Raw genomic sequence first — 14,285 nt, 5'->3', positions numbered from 1 at the left:
GGTTGAACTCTGATTGCATGGTTAACAAGGAATCTTTTTGATTCCCTTACATGGAAGTGTCCCCTCTTCAACCTTTTGAAAATGTTAGGGAGAACTAAAAACGTCACACCTGGCAGGTTTGGAAACCTGCACGATATGCGCATGAGTGGCTCATCTTAGAACTGAAGTTGCCTCACTCTACCTGCGAGACACCAGGATGGCAGTTTATAGCTGGGCCGAGATTTGAGTCAGATTCGAGTGTGCCCACCTGGAGGCCATCCTGCCATCCTCTCCCAGCATATTTCTTGATTAGACACTGCTCGGCGGTGACGATGCTCCGTAAAGAATATGGTATGTTGAGGATGTTGTTGAAGATGATGTACAACTATATTGTGACATTAATGGAACCCCAAACCAATTACATGCATTCTTGGTAAAACCGAGGACATGTTCTGCACAGTTGGCTAAGATCCTTCCCTTCAGGGGTATTTTTACTCAACAATCTGCAAGCAGGGACGTCACCAAAAATGATGCGTTGGAGTGGAGGTGCAAAGTCTACTCGAGGTGAGTACGTTTAACTCTCAGGTTTTCTTGGTTGATAATAGTTATTTCGCAACCGCAGGCTGAACCGAGCAGACCTCCAATCTTGTGTGTGAATTAGCACTCAAGGCAGGTAAGTTATGTCCCATATGTTTCCCCGTTAAAGTGTGAGGGTTTTTTGTTCTCATTTTTGGCGGTTTAACGGTTGATTAGCATGTGAGATGAGGTTTCGTTTTATATGTGTGCTCCATTTGCATGTGGTCCTTCCCAGAGGTCACTGCTAATGAATATGTGTTTGTTTTTTTCAATGGGCTTGTTTGTGCAATATCAAACAGCATTTGGTGACAAATTGCTGCAGTATTTGGCACTTTTCTTTTAAATATTGTTACGTTTATGGGGGTAGGCAACGAAATACCTTATTCCAGGTAGATTGTATAGGGTAGTGTGCTCCGACTGTCGCAAAGAAGAAGAAACCTTCCTGTAACTAACTCCTCAGTCACATTTGCTCTACGGCTAGGATACGGCGGCCATACCCCCCCTAAATTGACAGAAACGTGCGGCGGCCGCAGAGTTTCTGAGGTGGCCTCAGAGTGGCCCTAGGGCATATGGCTATCTTTTACAGGCCGTAGGGGTCGCCGTGGAATTATAGCGCGGAGTTATAACTTTTTTCATTTCTAGGTTGGCCGTAGCAATTCGACAAGCCATAGCCATGACAACTGTAAGTGCTGTTATACATATGAAAAAGAACTGGTATATATACCCACTCGTTACCGTCCGTCTGGCCGCACGTTCGCCTTAGGGCCCCCCTGCGGTCGCCTTGCGGGCACCTTGAGGCTACCTTGCGTCTGTCTTGAAAATTCTATGGCCGCCGCAGGGACGCCCTAAGGTCACCGTGCGACATCAAATCAAAGACCGTACGGCACCCCCACGTTTTCGGTCTCCACAATTTCTAAATACCCCGTGCGGCTACCCGAAAAATAAAAACATATGTGACTGCTACATTGTGTGACCATGGAAATACTGCGGCCACCCTATAATTGCTAGTGGCCGTAGATTTTTTAGACCCTACGGCCGCTGAGCCAAATGTGACTGAAGCATAAGTCAGGCCCGGATGTCGCATAAGTGTATATTTGTCTTCATGTGAGGGGTGGAACTATGCTAATTAGTCAGGGTATATGGGTAAATTCCCTGTGTGTAAATTGCCTCTGTGGATTTCCCTTTGTTCTTATAAAACACTTACAACACCAGCCATGCGATCAGCACCTACAATTAAATAACACAATCGACGACCTATATGTAAAGTCCTATATGTGTGGAATGGGGTAACAGTTTGGAACGACCACGTTGTTTAAGGTCTGCTAATCCCGCAAGGACGCCAATTCCCACGTGTCCTTTTGGGTATCATGCGCAGTGGTGAAGCCCACCTGCTGGACGATGGTCTGATGATCCCACGTTGTAACATTTTGTTATGGATCTTGCCTCTTGATAACTCCAAGAGTGCAGCGTGTCCCAAGAGACCACAAATTCCGAATGCAACCCTTTACTCGGGCCAGATCCTTGTGCCCAAAGTCACTTTACCATGCCAGTGAATTAAGCGTGGCAGACAGAGAATCGTGCCTGCGACTACACGGTGGATAATTATTTGACCAGGTAAACCAACGCCACATGCCGCATTATGTGAGCAACCATCACCATTAGGAACTCAGACCATTTGCCACTGTGAATGCTGTTCGGTCAGATGAGGCACACAAAAATGGCGGAAGTACAAGAAACATGCAGAGCAAGCAATTTAAAGTATTATAAACACTTTTTTTTTCTTTCTTTTTCTTTTTTGTATACTGAATCGAGGCTCATGAAAGAGCTAACATTTACTTCACAAACAAATCAACCAGACAAACAAAATATATAAAAAGAGGGAGCAGAAGGCAAGATGGGGAGAGAAGGGGAAGCACACAAACACAACATTTGAGAGCAGGGAGATGTGTGGAAGGGAGAGGGCTTGGGGGGAGGAGGCGTGGGAAAGGGGGGGGGGAGGGAGAAGTATAAAACACAAGGACACCAAGGACTTCCAGGACAGAAGTTGGTATTTCAAAAAAGTGGAATTGGGGTTAAATTAGCGGGGGTAGAAAAGATCAAGGTTTTGGATGGGGGAAGATAAGAGATGGTGGTGACAGCTGTTTTAAAGACCTGTAGGGTGGAGTGGGATTGAAGAGAGTGAGGGAGTTTGTTCCAGAGGCAGGAGAAAAGAGGAATGAAGGAGTGAAGGTGAGCAGAGAGTCTTGATTTTGGCAGTTTAACCATAAGAGGGTTGCAGGCAGATCTTGTGCGACCTGTAGGAATATTTGGGGGACAGAGCCCAGAGAGAGCTGGGGGGGGCAAGGCCAGAGAGGAGTCGGTAGAAGACGGAAAGACCACCAACCTGCCTGCGGTGAGTGAGTGAGAGGCCCTTGGAGTTAGCTTCATCGTGGGAGATTCCAATGATTCTGAATGCTTTGGTTTCAACAGCGTGAAGACAAGCTAGGTGTGAGGCAGGAGCACCAGACCAGAGGGGAGAGCAGTATTCCATAGAGCTGCGGATGAAAGCCTTGTATGTGGTGAGGAGCTCAGGTGTGCCAAGGAAGGACTTCGCACGACGGAGGATGCCCAGTCGGCGACTGGCTTTGGAGGCCAGATTTGAAATGTGGTTTTCCCAGGAAAGATCATGGCAGATAGTGAGACCCAAAAACTTGAGTGACAGAACTTTTTGGAGAGGATTTTTCAGAATTTTTTTCTTACATTTTCCCTTACTGTTTACCGATCATTCCTGATCCAGGAGCTTTGATGAACAATTACTTATCACGAAATAAATTAATGGATCCAGATGCAAAGAGGGATACATAGAGAAGGGTTAAGGGAGAAGAGAATGTAGAAGTCAATAATAAAATTAATGGGACTTTTTGTCATGTCCCAGCACACTGTCAACAACTTCCAGCAAGGTTATTGCCCATGGCATGATGGGCCAGACTTAGTGCTTTGGGGTTGCCCCTCACGGTTCCTCACTCCCTCCTGCGGCAGTGCCCCGGTCGTATAGGGAAACTGCGGGAGTTCCGGTCGCCCAATGTGATGACCTGCGTGGCTACGGGTATCTCGTTCCGAGGGTGAGAGATGACGGCGAAGGATCGTGAATTGTCTTTTGTGGTGAAAACAGTGTGCCAGGCCGTTTGAAAGTCAGGAAAGCCACGGAGAAGACAAACAGAGGGAATTGTGAAGAGGGGTAGGGTTGGTATGAGGATTAGGCCCAGGTAGGAGAGGATGGTTTTATTAGGAGAGGATGGTTTGTCGTTTGCTAGTTTCTGACTCACAAATTGTTTCAAGAGAACCGCACTCTGACTTTCTCTGTATTTTGTCGATTTAGTAACCATTATGATCAATCTGCAGTACTTCTGTGTCTTGGCCCGATGATTGTTTCTATCTGAGTGCGCTGTACATACGTCATCGTGAAGGATCCCAGGCTCAAATTGTCAAATCTCTCAAGTAGTCAAATTTGTTGTTGTGTTCATTTATCCATTGTCTACTCACATCCTTTATAATTCATGAAGAAGTCAATTGATGTCGCCTAATGTCCTCATCTTGTAAGATTAAATATACAAACTCCTTTCTGAGCCTCGCACACCACAATATGGCCAACATGGCGGACAATGTTATTGTCAGCATTTGCCTGAGGGCTGATAGGACAGGTACTAATAGGGATGATAACTAACATTTGAGTTGTCTGGTCTGGGTTCGATACCAGATGCCACCCACTCTTTCAACACGAGGAGCACCCAAGAGGTTGAAGTCCAGGAATAGTTTCCCTCTTGCTGTTCTGCAATTGCATCGTAACTCCACACGTCCACAGCTGCAGGATCGATTATCATAGTCAACACACGTGCAATCAAGACCCCACAAGCTGTCACTTGACCCTGACGAGGGAGACATCATGGCCAACCTGGCTCACAATAGGAGTTGGAGCCCTTGTGCAGAATTGGGGATATTGTAGCGTGGTGCTACGCACGCAACTTGTTTGCCAAAGAAGGTAAGCCACAACGCATAGGATCAAAAGAGTCTTTATTGTAAAGCTCAAACTGTAGCACTGACTTGCTCGGGGCTGCGAGTCCCGTGTATATCCCGAGGCCACGCCTACCCCTCGGGCGTGGCCGACACCCCATTGGTGCGCGGAATGATGTCACCGCGCCAGCGAGCCATCGTGTCCGCCACACGCCCCCCCCCCCCCCCCCCCCCCAGAATTCCCGCGCACCTGAAGGGTCAGTTTGCGGGGCAAACGGATGACCCGGCCGAAGCGCCCTCTGGCGACTGGCGGCGTTTGGGATGCCGGGATGCCATCTGGGATGCCTCTGGCGGCATCTGGAATGGGTGCAGGACAGGGGGGTGGCGTGCCGGCGGGGCTGGGCGGTGCCAGGGGTCCGCCCGCCGGGGGGCGGCCCCGACGCGGGGGCCGAGCCACTTGCGGGGGGTGGTCCACGTCGAGGTGGGCCGGCTTAAGGCGGTCCACGGAAACGCGGTCAGGAGTACCGCCGATGTCTAGGGTGAAATGCTTCGCCCCGGTCTCCAGCACGCGGAAGGGCCCGTCACACGGGGGTCGCAGCGGTGTCCGGTGGGCGTCGTGGCGGACGAAAACGTACTCCACCATATGAAGCTCCGGGGCGACGTGCGTTGGCAGGCACCCGTGGTGCACCGTCGGCACCGGGGCGAACCTCCGGGCGGTCTCCTGCAGTGCGGAGCACTGCTGCGCCGCGGACCATGGTGCCGTGGAGTCGGGTAGGAACTCGCCCGGCACCCGCAGCGGTTGTCCGAAGACCAACTCCGCCGCGGATGCGCGCAGGTCGTCCTTGGGCGCCGTCCTGAGGCCCAGCAGCACCCAGGGGAACCTGTCGACCCAGCCGCCGTCGCGGAGGGTGGCCCGGAGCGCGGCCTTCAAGGAGCGATGGAAGCGCTCGCACAGGCCGTTGGCCTGGGGGTGGTAAGCCGTAGTGCGGTGCAGCTGGACGCCAAGCCCCCGCGCTACCGCCCCCCAGAGCTCTGAGGTGAACTGGGGGCCGCGGTCGGACGGGATGTCCGAGGGGGCGCCGAACCGGGCAACCCAGGTGGCGATGAACGCCTGCGCGACGTCCGCCGCCGTCGTCGCCGCCAAAGGCACGGCCTCCGGCCATCGGGTGGTGCGGTCCACCATGGTGAGGATGTGGGTGAAACCCCGCGAGGGGGGCAGAGGTCCCACCAAGTCCACGTGAACGTGGTCGAACCGACATTCGGGCACAGTAAACGGGGCCAACGGGGCCTGGGTGTGGCGGTGCACCTTCGCGCGCTGGCACGCGAGGGCACGTCCTGGCCCATTCACGGACGGCCTTCCGGAGGCCATGCCAGACGAACTTGTTGGCAACCAGCCTCTGGGAGGCCTTCGTGCCCGGGTGGGACAGGCAATGGATGGCGTCAAAAACCCGGCGCTGCCAGCCCGCGGGCACGATGGGGCGAGGCCGGCCGAGGAAGATGTCGCACAAGAGGGCCGTGCCCGCGCCGTCGAATGGCACCTCGGTGATGCGGAGGCCCGTGACGGCAGTCCGCAAGGCCTGGACGTTAGGGTCGGCGGTCTGGTCCGCCACCATCCGGGCATAGTCGATCCCGAGGTGGACCGCGTGGGCGACGGACCGGGAAAGGCAATCCGCCACCGGGTTGTCCTTCCCCGCGACGTGCCGGATGTCCGTCGTATACTCGGACACGGCCGAGAAGTGACGCTGCTGCCGGGTCGACCACGGCTCGGCGACCTTGGCCATCGTGAAAACCAGGGGCTTGTGGTCGACGAAGGCCGTGAACGAACGGCCCTCGAGCAGATGGCGGAAATGCCGGACCGCCAGGTGAAGCCCGAGGAGCTCGCGGTCGAAGGTACTGTACCGCCGTTCATGCGGGCGGAGCTGCCGGCTAAAAAACGCCAGCGGTTGCCAAGCCCCCTTCACCCATTGCTCGTGCACCACGCCCACCGCGTAGTCTGACGCGTCGGTGGTGAGGGCGATCGGTGCATCGGGCGCCAGGTGCGCGAGCATGGTGGCATTAGCCAAGGCGAGCTTCGCGCCCGCGAACGCCGCGTCCATCGGCTCGGTCCAAGCAACGTCACCTTTGCCCGGCTTCCCCCGGAGGGCCTCGTGCAGGGGGTGCAGGAGCTGGGCGACACGGGGCAGGAAACGGTGGTAAAAGTTCACCATGCCCAGGAACTCCTGGAGCCCCTTGATCGTGCGGGGGCGCGGAAACCCCCTGACCGCCTCCACCTTGGCCGGTAAGGGGATGGCCCCGTGCCTGGTGACGCGGTGCCCCAAAAAGTCGATTTCGGCGACGCCGAACCGGCACTTGGCGGGGTTGACGATCAGGCCATGCCGGCCCAGGCGTTCGAAGAGCGTGCGGAGATGGCGGAGGTGCTCCTCACGCGACGCGCTTGCGACGAGGATGTCATCCAGGTAGACGTAAACGAAGTCCAAGTCGCGCAAGACGCTGTCCATCAGCCGTTGGAACGCCTGAGCCGCATTCTTCAACCCGAAGGGCATCCGCAGGAACTCGAAGAGGCCGAATGGTGTGATGACGGCCGTCTTCGGTATGTCCTCCGGCCTGACGGGGACCTGGTGGTATCCGTGGATGAGGTCCACCTTGGAGAAGAGGGACATTTTCGCCAACCGGGCGGAAAAGTCTTGGATGTGAGGGACCGGGTAGCGGTCGGGGGTGGTAGCATCGTTGAGGTGGCGGTAGTCTCCGCACGGCCGCCATCCCCCGCCAGGCTTCGGCACGATGTGCAGCGGCGATGCCCATGCGCTGTTGGAGCGCCGTACGATGCCCAGCCGCTCCAGCGTAGCGTACTCCGCTTTCGCCACCGCGAGCTTCGTCGGCTCGAGGCGGTGTGCCCAGGCGTAGACCGGTGGCCCGACGGTGGGGATGTGATGGGCCACCCCGTGCTTGACGGCCCCCGCCGAGAAGGTGGGCCGGGAAGCTGGCGAGGAGGCGGGTGAATTCGTCCGCTGCCGGAAGCGCCCGGGCACGCCTCACCGGCGACAACACGCGCTACTGCCACGTCGTCGCCTCCCTCGGGCCCGGCACGGCCGCTCGAGTTGTGTCCATCCTTCGCCACCCACCGGACGGCCACAAGTACGAGGCACTCAAGCGGCTGCTCCTAGCCACGTTCGGCCTCACGGAGGACGCACGGGCTGACCGCCTCCTGGATCTCCCCGAGCTCGGCGACACGCGCCCGTCGGTCCGAATGGACCATATGCTGTCACTGTTGGGCGACGAAGCCAATGGTTCTCTATTCCGGGCGCTTTTCCGTCGCCAACTTCCAGCACAGGTACACCTCGCGTTGGCCGGGACCGTGCTAACGGAACCCCGAGCATTGGCCGCCGTGGCGGACAGGTACTTCGCGGCTTCGGACACGCGGGCGAGAGTCGGTGCGGCCCACCTCGTGGATCCCAAGGCTGATGCTGATCCACAGCATCAGCTTCCACAGCATACACAGCATGCTGATACGCACCTCGTGGCCGCCGCCACGCCCCGCCCACCGCCGCGGCGAAAACCGCCACCGCGGGGAAAACCACCGGCTCCACCGGCCTGGCGGAGCCAGCCGCACTCCTCCAGCTCCACCACCTGGTGCTGGTTCCACGCCAGGTTCGGCCACGAGGCTCGACAGTGTCATCCGCCATGCTCCTTCAACAGGTCGGGAAACGCCCGGGCCGGCGCTCAATAGTGGCAATGAGCGCCGGCCGTTCAAGCAGCCTGCTGTTCATAACGGACACCTTATCCGGGCGCCGTTACCTGTGCGACACGGGAGCGCAGGTGAGTGTCGCTCCTGCCGGTACGTCGGACAAGCACGCCGCGGGCGGGGGCCCCGTGCTGCTTGCCACGAACGGGACGCCCATCCGTACGTACGGAAAACGCTGCCTGTCTGCGGTTCGGAGGGCAGGTTTTCCGATGGTCGTTCGTCACCGCCGACGTGCCCATGGCATTGCTTGGCGCGGACTTCCTGTGCGCCAATGGGCTCCTGGTCGACGTAAAGCACAGACGTCTTGTCCAGGCCGAGACGTTCAGCTCGCTCGCTTGTGCGCTGCCCAGCTCGTCGAGCAGCTCACCGAGCGGCTTGCCATGCAGCTTGCCGAACGGTTCGGTTCCGGCCACGTTGATCTGTACGCTTCCGGCAGCGGACGAATTCACCCGCCTCCTTGCCGGCTGCCCGGCCCTCACGCGGCCCACCTTCTCGGCGGGGGCCGTCAAGCACGGGGTGGCCCATCACATCCCCACCGTCGGGCCACAGGTCTACGCCCGGGCACGCCGCCTCGAGCCGACGAAGCTGGCGGTAGCAAAAGCGGAGTTCGCTACCCTGGAGCGACTCGGCATCGTTCCGCGCTCGGAGAGTGCTTGGGCGTCGCCGCTGCACATCGTGCCAAAGCCCGGCGGGGGATGGCGACCATGCGGGGACTATCGCCATCTCAATGACGCCACCACCCCCGACCGCTACCCCGTCCCCCACATTCAGGACTTTTCCGCCCGTTTGGCGGGAATGTCCTTCTTCTCGAAGGTGGACCTCATACGCGGCTACCATCAGGTCCCCGTCAGGCCGGAGGACGTCCCAAAGATGGCGGTCATCACGCCATTCGGACTCTTCGAGTTCCTGTGGATGCCCTTCGGTCTGAAGAATGCGGCTCAGGCGTTCCAGCGGCTGATGGACAGCGTCCTGCGCGACTTGGATTTTGTATACGTCTACCTGGACGATATCCTCGTCGCCAGCGCCTCCCGCGAAGAGCACCTACACCACCTCCGCATGCTCTTCGAACGCCTGGGCCAGCATGGCCTGATTGTGAACCCCGCAAAGTGCCGGTTCGGCGTCGCCGTAATCGATTTTCTGGGGCACCGTGTCACCAGGCACGGCGCCGTCCCCCTGCCGGCCAAGGTGGAGGTAGTGAAGGGGTTTCCGCGCCCCCGCACGATCAGGGGGCTGCAGGAGTTCCTGGGCATGGTGAACTTTTACCATCGGTTCCTGCCCCGTATCGCCCACCTTCTGCGCCCCCTGCACGAAGCTCTCCGAGGTAAGCCGGGCAAAGGCGACGTTACCTGGACTGAGCAGATGGACGCGGCGTTCACGGGCACGAAGCTCGCCTTGGCTAACGCCACCATGCTCGCGCACCCGGCGCCCGATGCACCGATCGCCCTCACCACCGACGCCTCGGACTACGCGGTGGGCGCGGTGCACGAGCAATGGGTGCGTGGAGCTTGGCAACCGCTGGCGTTCTTTAGCCGGCAGCTTCACCCGCCCGAACGCCGTTACAGTACCTTCGACCACGAGTTGCTCGGGCTTCACTTGGCGGTCAGGCACTTCCGCCATCTGCTCGAGGGCCGTGCGTTCACGGCCTTCGTCGACCACAAGCCGCTGATCTTCACGATGGGCAAGGTCAACGAGCCGTGGTCGGCCCGGCAGCAGCGTCACCTCTCGGCCGTGTCCGAGTACACGACGGACATCCGGCACATCGCGGGGAAGGACAACCCGGTGGCGGATTGCCTTTCCCGGGCCGTCGCCCACGCAGTCCACCTCGGCATCGACTATGCCCGGATGGCAGCGGACCAGGCCGCTGACCCCGACATCCAGGCCTTGCGTGGCCAGGTCACCGAGGTGCCGTTCGACGGCGCGGGCGCGGCCCTCTTGTGCTACGTCTTCCTCGGGCGGCCTCGCCCCATCATGCCCGCCGGCTGGCAGCGCCAGATGTTTGACGCCATCCACGGCCTGTCCCACCCGGGCGCGAGGGCCTCCCAAAGGTTGATCGCCGACAAATTCGTCTGGCATGGCCTCCGGAAGGCCGTCCGCGGCTGGGCCAGGACATGCCTCGCGTGCCAGCGCACCAAGGTGCACCGGCACACCCAGGCCCCGTTGGCCCCATTTACGGTGCCGGAACGCCGGTTTGACCACATCCACGTGGACCTGGTGGGACCTCTGCCCCCCTCGCGGGGTTTCACCCACGTCCTCACCATGGTGGACCGCACCACCCGGTGGCCGGAGGCCGTGCCCTTGGCGTCGACGACGGCGGCGGACGTCGCGCAGGCTTTCATCGCCACCTGGGTCGCCCGGTTCGGCGCCCCCTCAGACATCTCGTCCGACCGCGGCCCCCAGTTCACCTCGGAGCTATGGGGGGCGGTCGCGCAGGGGCTCGGGGTCCGGCTACACCGAACCACGGCCTACCACCCCCAGGCTAATGGCCTGTGTGAGCGATTTCACCGCTCATTGAAGGCCGCGCTCCGGGCCACCCTCCGCGACGGCGGCTGGGTCGACAGGCTCCCCTGGGTCCTGCTGGGCCTCCGGACGGCGCCCAAGGAGGACCTGCGCGCATCCGTGGTGGAGTTGGTCTTCGGGCAACCGCTGCGGGTGCCGGGCGAGTTCCTCCCCGACTCCACGGCACCATGGTCCGCGGCACAGCAGCTCTCCGCTCTGCAGGAGACCGCCCAGAGGTTCGCCCCGGTGCCAACGGCATTCCACGGGCACCCACCGACGCACGTCGCCCCCGGAGCTTCGCACGGCGGAGAACGTCTTCGTCCGCCACGATGCCCACCGGACACCACTGCGGCCCCCGTACGACGGGCCTTTCCGCGTGCTGGAGACCGGGGTGAAGCACTTCACCCTGGACATCGGCGGTACTTCTGACCGCGTTTCTGTGGACCGCCTCAAGCCGGCCCACCTCGACGTGGACCATCCACCGCCAGTGGCCCGACCCCCGCATCGGGGCCGCCCCCCTGCAGGCGGACCCCCAGCACCGCCCAGCCCCGCCACCACGCCGCCCCCCGGTCCTGCACCCATCCCAGGGGCAGCCAGAGGCATCCCAGATGGTATCCCTGCATCTCAGACGCCGCCAGTCGCCAGGGGGCGCTTCGGCCGGGTCATCCGTTTGCCCCGCAAACTGACCCTTCAAGTGCGCGGGGATTCTGGGGGGGCGCATGTGGCGGACACGAAAGCACTGACCTTGGTGACATCACCCCGCACACCAAGTGGGGGTGGGCCACGCCCGGGAGAGAGGCGTGGCCTCACGATATACACGGGGCGCGCAGCCCTGAGCAGCTCAGTATTACAGTGAGCTCTTGAATAAAGACTCTTACAAGTTACCGCGTTGTCCGCTTCCTCCTTGCTCACAAGCAGCGCGCGTAATACCGCGCTTTAAGATAATGTTAAAAAAAACAAAGCAATTTCACTTACATTTTCGGATTCAGCGTTCAATTCTATAGAAGTGAGTGTATTTTGAGGCATGTGTGACTTCAAATAAAATTGTAAGCCAGGAAAACGGTCGTTTCATTCCTTAGGGATACAACTTGTAAAACTGGCCCAAACGGCAAAACAAAACTCGCTCATTTGAAGTCGTACAAGCTAATGCGACCACTCATTCTTCTGGGAAGAATCCCGTGCACATGCTGGTCACACTTATAACTCACCTAAGTCTTTATAAGTTCATCAAATACTGACACCGCGATTGACATTCGCTGAGGTAAATGTTGATATCTCTTCGTAGGGAAAAAAAAAAAACCAAAAAAAGCAGAAGAAAAAACAGTTTTAAAGCATTATACGTAGCAAACGATAGATTTTATGAAACAGGGAAACGTAATACACACTTTTGTGGTTTTAAAATGACAGAATATGTCTTTTTTAGGGGGGGAAAAAAAGAACCTTGAACACGACGCTGCTAACTAAATACACCGCTCTAACGCATAACCACGAGTTTAAACTACATTTACAACAAATATGAAAACTATTTTCATATCACAATGTTAAATATAGAATATATAGAAGATAATGTTAAAAGAAAATGAGTCCTGTCTTCCAATGGTAAACAATCCTTCAAAAAATTCCTGGATCCGGAATAATATCCTGAGCTTCACCAAAAACTAATCAATTCTTGGTTATCCCAAGGGCAATCATCCCACCAACTTTCATCCATATCCGTTCAGAACTTTTCCAGATATCTTGTTCACAAACACACGAACACACACACGCACGCACACACACACACACACACACACACACACACGCACGCACGCACACACGGACACGATCGAATGCATTATTCCCTGGCGGGAGTAACAAATCCTCAAACAATGGATAATCTTCTAGAATGCCCGAGATGCTGCCAGAACCTGTTTTATCGTGGCTGGGAAAAGTTTAGCAACAAAAAAAGAAGAAGAAGATCAGACCCTACAACCACAATCTCTCACCCTGGTACCTTTCTGGAAGGTGTTTGCCAAAGGAGCACACCATGTGTTTTCAGGAGAGGTTGAGGTGATTCCCCTAACTCATGACAGCATTTTCTTGTCCATCGTAAAGATCCTGCAGTAACCATTTTGAAAATAGTAAGCTGTTGTGTGCTGGTGTTGTTGTCAATTCCTTTTGCCAAACTCTGCTGATTTGTCTGATCTGGGACCAGAAGAGGGATGCAAACCTGACTCACAAGAGCTAGAGACAGCACCGAGCTGCAGACAATAAATAACCCTTTACTGATATTCATTCCGACATGAAAACTTCACACACCGCTCTCCATCATCTTGCATTCATTCTTCTCCTACACTACAATTCACCACTCCTTTTGCCTTGTCTGCACTCACTCCACCTCCCGCCATGTATACGCAGTTGCAGCATTTAAATATTAACTACACATCATTACAAAGTGATTGTTGTCTCCAAATAAATAACAAATCCTTGTACCTTGGATAGGGGCACTTTGTATGATGTTTATGGACCCCATAGTAAATGGGCAATGAACATTTTGTCAAAAACTGTTTGTCTTATAACACTTAAACCTGGAGGTGAGTGTTATCTAATGTATAACTAGAACCGCACTTGGTCGAGCGCACACCTCCACCTCGCTGAACAGGTTACGTTTTGTATCCCAATGATAGGCCGGATCTGGATTCGGACCTGAACCAAAATCGAATCGGCTTGTTCTTGTCACCGACCCAACTCGTCCACCAAGTTTAGTCATAAACCGTCCACAACTCTTTTAAATATCATGTTATTTATCGCTTTTCACCCGATCTCTCAATGGTGAAGAATCACTTAAAAATTAAATAATTCTCCTATCCGAATCCATATTCAGATCTTCACCAAAATCGAATCGATTAGTCCTTGTCACACACACAACCGGTCCACCAAGTTTCGTCCAAATCCGTCGATAACTTTATGAGCTATCCTGCTTTGTATCATTTTTGGCCATATCACTCAATGGTGAAGAATCACTTAAAAACTTATACGAGCCGGATCCCGATCCGGATCTTCACCAAAATTGAATCGATTCTTCATTGTCGCACACCCAACCTGTCCACCAAGTTTCGTCCAAATCCATCCATAACTTTTTGACATATCCCGCAATGTATCGTTTTGGTCCTATCTCCCAATTGTGAAGAATCACTTAAAAAATTAAATAACTCTCATATCCGAATCCATATACAGATCTTCACCAAAATCGAATCTGTCTGTCCTTGTCAGACACACAACCTGTCCAACACGTTTCGTCCAAATCCATCCACAACTTTTTCAGACATCCTGCTATGTATCGTTTTTGGCCCTATCTCTCAATGGTGAAGAATCATTTATCTTCCGAATCCGGATCTTCACCAAAATCGAATCATTTCGTCCTTGTTACACATGCTACACACTGCCTTTCATTATTACTTTCGACAACAAAGGTGGATGGAGGTTATGTTTTCACCCCTGTCTGTTTGTCTGTCTGTCCGTT

The 14,285-nt window shown here is 55.9% G+C and overlaps 1 protein-coding gene across 2 annotated transcripts in view; it reads left to right on the top strand.

Moving 5' to 3' along the window:
• The first annotated feature begins 545 nt into the window (after positions 1–545).
• LOC137438670 (uncharacterized) overlaps positions 546–14,285 on the top strand; it is a 62,336-nt gene continuing 48,596 nt past the window's right edge. The window contains exon 1 of one of the 2 annotated variants that reach the window (XM_068133908.2): positions 546–652. The gene's annotated coding sequence lies outside the window, so the exon portion shown is untranslated. The remainder of the gene's footprint in view (positions 653–14,285) is intronic. The other variant, XM_068133910.2, reaches the window with a different exon arrangement.

Source organism: Myxine glutinosa, chromosome 13 (genome assembly GCF_964187855.1).
Source record: "Myxine glutinosa chromosome 13, kmMyxGlut1.1, whole genome shotgun sequence".
Lineage (NCBI taxonomy): Eukaryota > Metazoa > Chordata > Myxini > Myxiniformes > Myxinidae > Myxine > Myxine glutinosa.
This window is presented reverse-complemented; position numbering and strand designations above follow the sequence as displayed.